Source organism: Bubalus bubalis, chromosome 21 (assembly GCF_019923935.1).
Source record: "Bubalus bubalis isolate 160015118507 breed Murrah chromosome 21, NDDB_SH_1, whole genome shotgun sequence".
Classification (NCBI taxonomy): domain Eukaryota; kingdom Metazoa; phylum Chordata; class Mammalia; order Artiodactyla; family Bovidae; genus Bubalus; species Bubalus bubalis.
This window is the reverse complement of record NC_059177.1, coordinates 9,844,104-9,856,147: the sequence shown is the minus strand read 5'-3', so window position 1 is coordinate 9,856,147 and position 12,044 is coordinate 9,844,104. Positions and strand designations below refer to the sequence as shown.

At 40.0% G+C, this 12,044-nt stretch overlaps 1 long non-coding RNA gene across 1 annotated transcript in view; it reads left to right on the top strand.

Annotated features, from left to right (window-relative positions):
* The first annotated feature begins 178 nt into the window (after positions 1-178).
* LOC123331055 overlaps positions 179-12,044 on the top strand; it is a 126,043-nt gene continuing 114,177 nt past the window's right edge. The window contains exons 1-2 of the long non-coding RNA XR_006547519.2: positions 179-289; positions 1,138-1,274. This is a non-coding gene — a long non-coding RNA (uncharacterized LOC123331055). The remainder of the gene's footprint in view (positions 290-1,137; positions 1,275-12,044) is intronic.

Here is a 12,044-nt window from a genome sequence, read left to right as displayed (position 1 = left end):
AGAACAATTTGTTAAAATGTTAAGTGAAAAAGCTACACACCAGGTTTTATATGTGGAATGAGTCTAAAGAAAACATACGAATAAACAAGAAGTGCTAGAAAAATTCGGGCAAGCCAGGCAATTCATGTTAATGATGCTTGCTTTCTTCTTTCCTGTGTGGGGTGCAGCACCTGGACCAGCTGACCTCACGCGGCGGGTCAGCTCCCGGCCCCGCCCACCTCTGCACATGCGCATGGAGGCCCTTGACGGCCACACCACTGCTGCTGACCGATGCTCCTGCTGCTGCTCTGTGAGTGGGCGCACTGGAGCCTGGGTGCTGACGGCTGGGTGTGTTGGGGGGTTGGGTGGCCGGGCCCGGGGCTGACGGCTGGGGTTACTGGAGAGGTGAGAGGAGCAGGCTGGAGTGAGGAGTTGCACGGGTCCAGAGGGTTGTGGAGCAGCTATACGGGTGGTCTGGTGCAGTGCGAACCCAGGAGTTGCAGGGCTGGGATCGGGCCAGAAGGGGCTGAAGGGGCTCGGGGGTGCGGTGGACCTGCGAGTGGTCCAGAACAGGCCAAGGCAGCAGCCCTGGGGAGGTAGACGGTGGACAAGGGCTGGCTTCACGGAGTCTGGATTCAATCTGCCTTGACTTAGTGGTTTCTGAGCAGCGTGTTTCGTGCCTTGACCTTGGGGCCTGGGTAGCTGCTGAGGGCGGTGTGGGCAGACGAGCCCGAGACGTCTGACCCGGTGGAGAGACCTGGAACGTGCAGCCTTTTGAGGTTGCCCTTCATGCTTTAACCTTCCCCTCTTGCAGGATGGCATGGAGTGCGGACGCATGTGTTTCTGTCGCTGTGAATTTTAATGAGGTTACACTGACTTAGACCCTTCAGGGTTTCTGGGCACCCACAGGAAACAGGAGAGGTGGACTGGGCCTGGCGTGGCAATGGCTCTGCAGAATTTAGTGAGTCGTAAGGAGTGCAGTCACTGTTCTCTGGCTGCTGGGCCCCAGGAGTCACAGAAGGGCTCCATCAGCACACAGAATGCAGTGCCGTGAGTGCAGGTGTAATCCATTGCGGAATTCTGCCCCCGTGTGTCTGTCCTACTGAGAAAAAACTCGTGCTGACTTCAACGGAAATCGCCATATGCTTTGATCCTCAGGCTATTTAGAGCTCTCCCTGGCTCTCACCTGATCTTCAATGATACAGGAAGATTAAGTACCAGGATCGGAAAAGATATGGGAGAGAACTGGTTGGAGCACACTCGAGTTCAGTAGACGTGGAAACACGTGCCCTCAGGTACCTGCTGCAAATTCTCTAAACATTTCTAAATTTCTTCCTCCTCTGAAGGTCTGTCTTGACAGAACGGATCATGGTTCAGGTTTTTGTTCTGCCTGTTGTGTGCAGTGAGTTCTTTGAGTTGCAGCAACGGTCACAAGAGGTGACCTTGCTCTTGCCCAGCACGTCTAATTAGTTACCAAAGGAATTGCTGGAACAAGTTTTATTGTGTCAGAACGACTTATTGTTCTTTTTTAAAATTATTATTAAGTTTAAAATTGGAGGATAGTTGATTTGCAGTGTTGTGTTGATTTCTGATGTACAGCAAAGTGATTCAATTATATTTATACATTCTTTTAAAAAATATTCTTTTCCATTATGATTTATTTCAGAATACCGAATAGAATTCCCTGTGCTGTATACAGCAGGAAGAGTTGTTTTCCATTCTAAATGTAATAGTTTGCATTTGCTAAGCCCAGCCACCCTCTCCTACTCTCCCTTTTGGCAACCACAAGTCAGTTCTCTATGTCTGTGGGTCTGTTTCTGTTTCATAGATAGGTTCATTTGTGTCCTATTTTAGATTCCACATGGAAGTGATAGTGTTTGGTAGGCGTCTTTCTGACTTCACTTCCTATAAGAATCTCTAGTTGCATCCATGTTGCTACAAATGGCATTATTTCATTGTTTTTTTTTTTTAATGGCTGAATAGTATTCCACTGTATATATGTACCTCATCTTGTTTATCCATTCATCTGCCAATGAACAGTTAGGTTGTTTCCATGTTTTGGCTATTGTGGGTAGTGCTGCTTTGAGCATAGGGCTTCATGTACCTTTTTGAATTAGTTTTGTTTGGATATATGCCCAGCAGTGAAATTGCTGGATCATATGATAATTCTATTTGTATTCTTCTGAGGCTCCCTCATGCTGTTTTCCATGTTGGCTGTACCAACGTACATTCCCACCACCAGTGTAGGAGGGTTCCCTTTTCTTTGCATCCTCTCTAGCATTTGTTATTTGTACTTTTTAATGATGGCCAACCTGACTGATGTGAAGTGGTATCTCATTGTAGTTTTGATTTTGACTTGTCTAATAAGTAGTGATATTGAGCATCTTTTCATGTGCCTATAGGCTGCCTGCATTTATTGTTTGGCAAAAAGGCTATTTTGGTCTTCTGCCCATTTTTTGATTGAATTGTTTTCTATTGATCATTGTTCTATACTAAAAGAGCTCACATGCATTAGAAGGTTCATATTTTGTTTCATGTCTTAAAAACTCACCTAAATGAAGACAAAAGTCTATAACTTCCCTACATTGATAGCTTGGAATATTGTGCATGTAATTAGCTTTTTTAATGTACATTCCACCTTATCTTTTAAGTTTTATATTCAATTAAAAATTTAACTTACAAATTTTTTTTCAGGAGGGCATGATAAGCCTAAGTGTAATTAATCATTATTATTTTATATTTTTAATTTTATAAAACTTCAGTAATAGCCATGCATTCCTTTATTATTAAAAATATACCTTATTTTAAAAGCTAACATCATCAGTTAAACCAGCACATTTCTCAAATATAATCACTGCCAAGGAAGAACTTGATATTGGGGTACCTATAACTATTCTGATTTCCATAGGACATTCACATCAAAGTTTTAAGATGATGTGTGAGAGAACCTGTCTTCGGTAAACTGCACTGAAAAATGCTGGGTTAATTAAAGCATGGGAGCTTACTTACCTTACTACACTACATATCAGGTATAATGGTGAGGATTTTTACCCACATAATGACATTTAATACTTGCAACAATTTTATTGGCACCACTATCATTTCCATTATATGGATGAGGAAACTGAGATTATAAATTTCCCCAAATCTACATAGTAGGTAGCAAAACCAGATCCTGAATCCAAATCCTGTGTGTTTGCACAGTACCAGATCTGCTTCCCATAGTATACAAAAATGATTTTGCTATATTCAAGAGACGGTAATTCAAGTACCCTTAAAAAAAATTAAGTACTCAAGATGAAGAGTCCAAAAGTGCGTTTTCTTTTTATGGACTCATACTGCTGCGATCTCCTGAAGAACGGAATTTGTATGACTTTCACTAACGATAGAGTCAGGTCATATCTTTAATCTTCAAAACAAATGTTTAAACCAGAGAGTATTTTTGACATTGTAATTTATTATCTGTGTTTCGGATGGAAAAGGGATTTCAGTACTGTTGGAGATAATTTGATTTGTGCTTTGGATAGCAAATGCAGTATCAATCATTTCAACATTTTCCTATAGCTCTCTCCAAGATATTTGTTGTCAGGATGAAATGAATAAACAAAAGTGCAATTTGAATATAATAGTACTTATATCATGGTGAAAGGTGAAAGACGTATGGTTTTACATGGGAGAAAAAAAGATACAGGTTTACCTTTCCAGAAATCTGAGAGAAACCTGCTCTAAATGTTTGTAATTTCTATGACATTTCATTTGTGGGGGTGTATGTCCTTAATTGCAACCTGTTGGGAGTTTAGTATTGTATCATGGCAAATTAAAAAAAAAAGGTCTTATTTCAGTGAAGGTTCATTTTAACTCCCATAAATAATTTGTGTCCAACATATGCCTGTAGCCTGCCAGGCTCCTCCATCCATCGGATTTTCCAGACGAGAATACTGGTGTGGTTTGCCAATTCTTTCTCCAGGGGATCTTCCCAACCCAGGGATCGAACCTGGTCTCCTGCACTGCAGGCAGACTCTTTACCATCTGAGCCACCAGGGAAGCCCAACGTATGCACAGCTACAAAGAAAATGTCAGAGTTTAAGCCTTCAGACTCTTACTGAAAGGAATTTGTTCTGAAATCGGGAGAAATTACAATTGAATCTGTTTTATCGAAGTCTAGTGTCTTGCCACAGTTCAGATTGTGGGAATGCTAAGGTTTTCCATGAATGTTCTCTTCATGGAATCTAAATTTGAGGTTGGAATCCAATCAGAATTTATTTAAGGATGATCATAGAGCCAGAGGCAGTGAGAGGATGAAGGAAAGAGCTTTGCACAGGTTGGAGCCAGGTTGACCTCGGTCATCCCTGCTCCAATGTTTCACCCTAGCTCTCAATGTTTCTGTTTCTTCATCTGTTGAACGTAGGAATTGTGTTATCTGGATCTAATATGGTTATGTATCTGAGATGGATGAAACAGGGTTTGCTACGGAGTAAAAAATAAGTCTTGATGTCTCCTCCCAGTTGCCTTGAACCCTTCACACTGTGGGATGGGTTTTGTGGGTGACATAGAGAAAAATGTCAGATAATGATTATTGAGTTGTCAGTTCTTCCAGAAGAAGGCTCAGCATTCTATTTAATCTTGATGAGTCTCAAGGCACAGAAAGACTTAATAGCCCTTAATCAGACTTAATTAGAGACTGGGTACCACTAGCAGGTTTCTAGATAGAGAAAAAGAAGGGCAAAGGAAATAATGTGGTAAGGTGATTGTAAAGAGAAGTGATAACAAAATAAGAGCTAGGCGAGGAGAGGGGGATGCAGGAAGAAGGAAGGAATACAGCAAAAGAGGCAGAAGCAAAATGGCCAAGAAAAAGAGACGTCATCAAAAATGGGGTTGCGGCTCACTACTCATTTAAAATGGATAACCAGCAAGGATCTACTCTATAGCACAGGGCTCTCTGCTCAAAGTTATTTGGCAACCTGGAGGGGAGGGGAGTTCAAGGGAGAATGGGTGCATCTGTATGTATGGCTGAGTCCCTTTGCTGTCCACCTGAAACTATCACAGCATTGTTAATCAGCTGTTCTCCAACACAAAATAAAACATTTAATTTAAAAAAAAGAAGAAATGTTTGTGATTGTCAATAAACATGGCAGAATGCACACTAGAGGTCGCCTGTCCTGTGTCAGGCTTTAATATTTAATAGTTTTTGTTCTCAGAGAAGGCAATGGCAACCCACTCCAGCAAATCCCATGGACGGAGGAGCCTGGTAGGCTGCAGTCCATGGGGTCGCTAGGAGTCGGACACGACTGAGTGACTTCACTTTCACTTTTCACTTTCATGCATTGGAGAAGGCAAGGGCAACCCACTCCAGTGTTGTTGCCTAAAGAATCCCAGGGATGGGGGAGCCTGGTGGACTGCCTTCTCTGGGGTCGCACAGAGTCGGACACGACTAAAGCGAGTTAGCAGCAGCATCAGCTTTTGTTCTAGCTTTGCTTTTGGTAATGAATAGGCATCGACTATTATTAATTGGTGCTATTAATTAATGAACATTTTTAGCCAAAATTCAGAGAGGATTTTTTTTTTTCTTGCCAGGTCCCCAGTACATAAACTGCTTTCATAATGCAGAGAGTATCAAGTTCAGAAATTCCTGAGGTGGAAATCATTCAGGAAATATTTTCAACAAAATGTGTTTTTTTGTTGTTGTTTACTCAGGATAACACTAATAAACAGACCTTCTTCTTCAGATTTTCTGGCCCTTTGTTGGTTAGGTCATAATCCTTGAAATTTATCGCAAGTAGGAGTAAAACTTGAGACTCTCCACTAGGAGTGGAAGAGTAGACCCAAGCGAGAAAGGTCCATTCGTGTTCAGGCTCCATTAATATGACCTTCATGATCATCGGGGCATCAGTCTCTCTGTTTTTAAAAATAAAGAAAATCGACAGTGATGACATATACCCACCGCTATGCAGAATAGTTTTCTCTCATTTGGGGTACTGAAAGTAGGCTTTCTCTATTCTTCATCAGAAATATTCCAAAGTAATGAACACAAGAAGATCTCATAATATTTTTCTAAATATAAAGCCTGAGAAATGTGTTCTTTTTCTTTCCTAAAACCCTATCATGTATCTCCTGGGCATGGAACTCACTGAGTCATCCTGTTCCATGGTCTTCTAATGGCAGGATTAAAACATTACATGCTCACAGAGGAAAGAAGCAGCAAGGTAGCACATGTTGTTGATACACGTTAATAATAATATACATATTTTAATTTTCTTTAAGTTAAAAATGTAGGTAGCAAATGGTTGATAAAGAATATAAGTAGCAGACCCTGAGGCAGACAGTCTGGATTCATACCCAGAGCTGCCATACATGTGCTGTGTGATGCTGGGCAACTCTCTTGACCTCCCTGTGCCTCATCTTTCCAGAGTTACATAGAGTATAAGTTCACAAAAATCAAGGAATGATATAAATATTTTGGGCTTCCCAGGTGGTGCTAGTGGTAAAGAACCCACCTACCAATGTAGGACATAGACATGGGTTCCATCCCTGGGTTGGGAAGATCCCCTGGAGGAGGGCATGGCAACCAACTCCAGTATTCTTGCCTGGAGAATCCCATGGATGGAGGAGTCTGGCAAGCTACAGTCCATGGTGTCGCTAAGAGTTGGACCTGACTGAAGTGACTTAGCACAGCAATTAAATATTTCACCAATGAGAGTTTGGGTATTTGTCTAAATAAGTAAATTTGGGTATCAAATTGATCAAGGGTTTAGATTCTATTAGATACAATTAAATAATTTTATTTTTAAATGTAAATATTTATGATATGCTAGAAATTACATATTTTACAACTATTTAGATTTATAATAAAAAGTTTTATATGTCACCTCTAAATATGGGAAGAGGTACATAGTTTTTCAACGTATTTTTAGGGGTAAAAGCATAAATTTTAAAAGATCATGGATGTAAATTTCTCACATCATAAAATGGGTATAAAATGAAAATTAGTTTTGGTGTATAGCTATGGTGATTATATGAAGTACAGTATCATATTACCTTTATTAACAATTAAGATAAAGATTCTTAGCATCTAGAAGTCAATTAAGATTTGATACAAAATTTTATGAAATCCCTAATAAACTAGTGGCTCTTTTCAGTCCACATACCTCTGAAGTAGTAATCAGCATCTGAAATGTAAAATTCAGAAGCATCTCAAAAAAGTTTGACAAAAAGTTGTATATTCAACAGATTTAAAGTAGCATTTTGGCATTATATTCCACTGCACACAGCAGAGCAATCAAATTATGCAGCATTTTTAAGATCCACATCAGTGATTTGGCACTATTTTCTTGTCCGTTTGATTCTCAAACTTTCATATTAATAACAGCCTAAAATTGATGAATCATGGATAATGGAATAATTGTCTTTTCACTGAAAAAAAAAAACCAACACCTTTAACATTTTAAACACCCAGCTTTTAGGGGGAAATGTTAATGATTCAGTGTTTGTCATCACCTCTACCCAGAAAGAAATTTCTATTTCTTCACACCTAAATCATGCACACATTCCAAGCAGGAAAAATGACAAAGAAGGTCACACAGAGGTGAAATTACAGTACCTTTCCAAGTCTGTCTCAAATGTAACAAAGACGGATTGCCTGGGTAAAGAAGAAAGAGGAAAATTTATTTTCAACTGCTAAGAATGGTTACATTGAGGGGGAAATAACCTAAAAGCATTCATTAGGGAAAAAGTTCACCTTTTCCTCCGTATACTTCTGAATCTTTTGCAGTAAGTTATTCATGTATTGTGTGAATTAAATAATAAGAAAAAATATACCCTTACCTTAGAATGGGAGGGGGAACTTACTGTCCAGAAGTCCTTTATGATTTCACTTCCTTTCTTCTTTTGAATCAATGGCAATATTATTTAATTTACTGTGCTGTTCTGTGATTTTAAAAGATTTCACTTACCTTTTTTCAATATATTATCCATAATACTCTAATTGTTGTTGGTGTTTAGTCACTAAGTTGTGTCTGACTCTTTTGTGACCCTATGGACTGTAGCCCGCCAGACTCCTTCTGTCCATGGGATTTCCCAGGCAGGAATACTGGAGTGAGCTGCCATTTCCTTAACCTATGTCTCCTGCATTGGCAGACTTCTTTACCACTGAGCTACCAGGGAAGCAATATAGGCAGGTGTTAATTCCCCTACTTAACATATGAGAAAACAGAGTATTAGGGAGGCAGATTGATTTTCCCATGGATATATAGCTAGTGGGCTTCCCTGGTGGCTCAGATGGTAAAGCGTCTGCGGTTTCGATCTCTAGGCCTGGAAGATCCCGTGGAGAAGGAAATGGCAACCCACTCCAATATTCTTGTCTGGAAAATCCCATGGTCGGAGGAGCCTGGTAGATTATAGACCATGGGGTTGCAAAGAGTCCAAGAGGACTAAGCGACTTTCACTTTCAGAACTTTTTTCTCTAACAGAATGGAATATCCATCTTTAAAATGGAAGGAAACCTAACTCGTAAAATAGAGAATGAAATGTGGGTTATCAGGGTCTGGGGTTTTGGGGAGATGTGGTTTAAGGGTACAGATTTATAACTAGTAGATAAATTGTGGAGATCTAGTGCACAGCATAATGATTAGAGTAAAAAATACTGTATTATGAACTTCAACATTGCTAAGAGACTAGATCTTAATTGATGTGAAAGTTGCTCAGTCATGTCTGACTCTTTGCGACCCCATGGGCTGTATATATAGTCCATGGAATTCTCCAGGCCAGAATACTGGAGTGGGTAGCCTTTCCCTTTTCCAGGGGATCTTCCCAACCCAGGGATCAAACCCAGGTCTCCCACATTGCAGGTGGATTCTTTACCAGCTGAGCCACAAGGGAAGCCCCCTTAATTGGGCTCACCATAAAAAAGAAATGAGAAAAATGTGAAGTGATAGAGGTGTTAGCTAATGTTAGGATGGTAATCATATTGCAATATATAAGTGTACCAAACCAACATTTTATACACTTTAAACTTACATAATGTTATATGTCATCTATATCTCAGTAAAGACATTTTTTAAATGGAAAAAAAGGAAAAATAGAGCTATTGCTGAAGATTCCAGTTTCTCCTCTAAGATTTTTCAATCTAATTCTCAGTCTCTCATACTCTGGTTCAATATTCAAGTGTCAGTCACGTTAAGGCATCTGGATAAGAGTGAAAGGAAAGCAAGAGCTCATCTGTACTTAGATTTGAAGAACTAGAGAAATATTACAAGAATGACTTCAGCATTTGTTCGGTATTTCAGAAAGTACTTAGAGTGTTGCTGTGAAGTCAGTATGTTAAAACATGCAAAGTCTTTAGGAAATTAACTTGCCTGGTGTTGTATTTTGTTTTTGTTTTGTTTTTAGATAACAATAATCAGCAATACTGAAGATTTTGTTAAGGTCAGTGCCTTCAACTTTCCTGTTATGTTTAGTGACTTCACTACCTGAAATATCTGATACATTATTCATAGCTGTAAGGAAATGGCCATACCTTCTGGTTGGTATTTTAAAATAATGACAGATTCTAGAATGCTTGCTCTAACAGGGAATGTCGGCTATGGCTAGGGCAGCAGTAATGCTGCCAATTTCCAGCCCTTTTCTCAGTAACCAGGAAGCAAGCATGTCATTTTGTCAGGGAGACGTTTCTAACCACCAATACAAGTGGCACTAAGAAAGCACAAGGGAGCCATTAGTTCAGAGGTGGGGTAATTATCTTCACTGCAATTTTTGTGCTCCCTCTTCTAGCACTCATTTTTGGATCTGGTCTTTTTCAGTCACCTGATACGGCAATTTTTAAATCTGAAAGATGAATATGCCTGTCAGAGAATGTTGCTGTGGGAAAGTGATCAGAATTGGAAGATGGTTCTGAAAATTACATGACACCCATCTTGCTAATTACTGGCAATCGCCTGTAATTACAGTATGGAGATGGAGAGAAGCTCAACACCCCACCAGTGTAGCTTCTGTTCCAAGCATAAGCAGAGTCCTGTGCTCTTATGTGCTCTGTTATGGGACAAGAAAGTCAGAATAAAGAAGGTAGAGTTGGGATACTTTCCAGTACATTATTAATATAGTGAAGACATGATCATTATTCACAAATTTGAAAATGCTTGGATATTATTCTGTATATGCATGAACACTGATGCAAACATATTTGGAAAAAGTATCTTTAGTTACTACCCAAATAGAGAATAGACACTGACTACATATATTGGTGACCATTTATTTCTGTCCTACTGTTAATCATAGGGGGCTCAATGTCATCAAGATGTAAGGTTAGTTGAAATAGATATTTGACTTCTAGGGAGATTATAAGTAGAGAAAAGAATTATATAGGGAGAAAGAATATGCATTTTCAGATCATTTTAATAGTTTTGTAATATTCAGAAATATTTTCCAAAGACCCATTAATTCTAACACTTAACATTTCTTTTAGGGGACCCTGATTGAATCTTGACTTATTTGCCCAGATGTTTGTAACAAAAGGATCATTATGTTCTTTCATTCCGCGTCACCGTTTCTACATAATGGATGTTTTATTTTGAATGAATTGATGAGGCAGCTTTCACAGAAATATCACTAATATACTTAAAAGCACCTTTCACAGCCTCAGAACAATGCCTCCACTTCAGTTCCCAATTGTCATCCCCACCCCTCTGCACCCCACCTGCTTCAACTTTCACTGTTACAATTCCTAATGGTAGTTTTCCTGAACATTGCCTGTGAACTTAAGTGAGGGAAAATTTATGTCAGGATGTTCCGCTGACATAATGTACGCCCAAGAGAGATGCAATCTACAAGGTAGAAAAGGAGTGCAAGAAGTTAAGTGAGGAGCAGGGCTGCTGACATTCTAAGAGTTTCATAAGTCAAGATGCAACTTCTTGAACTCACCTTAATAAGTTTACATGTCAATCTTCTTCCTTCTAGATTTTATATCAGTTCAGCCAGCTTCCAACACAGACACTCAAAAAAGATTCCTGTGTACTCTAACCTACTCTGTGAACAGTCCATAATCCAGGTTGTCATCAATGTGTGTGAGTAAAATTTCAGAATTACAGGTGATGAAATGGTCATGATAATAGATTCTTTGTAGAAGCATGAAAGTAGGGAGGCTTCAGCAGTGAGGGAGCAGGAGAGAGAATTACCCTTGCATACTAATTTAATGAGGCCACAGTTATCTTTAATGTCTCCCAACCAAACTACTTCCCAGCTGGATCAGTGGGTAAAGAACCTGCTTGCCAATGTAGGAGACATGGGTTTGATCCCTGGGTCGGGAAGGTCCCCTGGAGGAAGGCATGGCAACCCGCTCTAGTCTTCTTGCCTGGAGAATCCTATGGACAGATGAGCCTGGCAGGCTACAGTCCATAGGGTCGCAAAGAGTCAGACACAGCTGGAGTGACTGAGGATGCATGTACGCAACCAAAATACAAAACCAAATGATCCTAGACATATACTTAAAATATCTAAAAGTTATATGAGAAAAACTTTAAAATAATTATTCATTGTAAAAATTGGACTTCAACAAATAGAAAAGTAATGTGTTCATAGTTAGAGAGTTCAAGGAATTTTGGCAAGGTGTTCAGTTCAGTTCAGTTGCTCAGTCATGTCCGACTATTTGCGACCCCATGAATTGCAGCACACCAGGCCTCCCTGTCCATCACCAACTCCCGGAGTTCGCTCAGACTCATATCCATCGAGTCAGTGATGCCATCCAGCCATCTCATCCTCTCTCATCCCCTTCTCCTCCTGCCCCCAATCCCTCCCAGCATCAGAGTCTTTTCCAATGAGTCAACTCTTTGCATGAGGTGGCCAAAGTACTGGAGTTTCAGCTTTAGCATCATTCCTTCCAAAGAAATCCCAGGGCTGATCTCCTTCAGAATGGACTGGTTGGACCTCCTTGCAGTCCAAGGGACTCTCAAGAGTCTTCTCCAACACCACAGTTCAAAAGCATCCATTCTTCCGCGCTCAGCTTTCTTCACAGTCCAACTCTCACATCCATACATGACCACTGGAAAAATCATAGCCTTGACTAGATGGACCTTTGT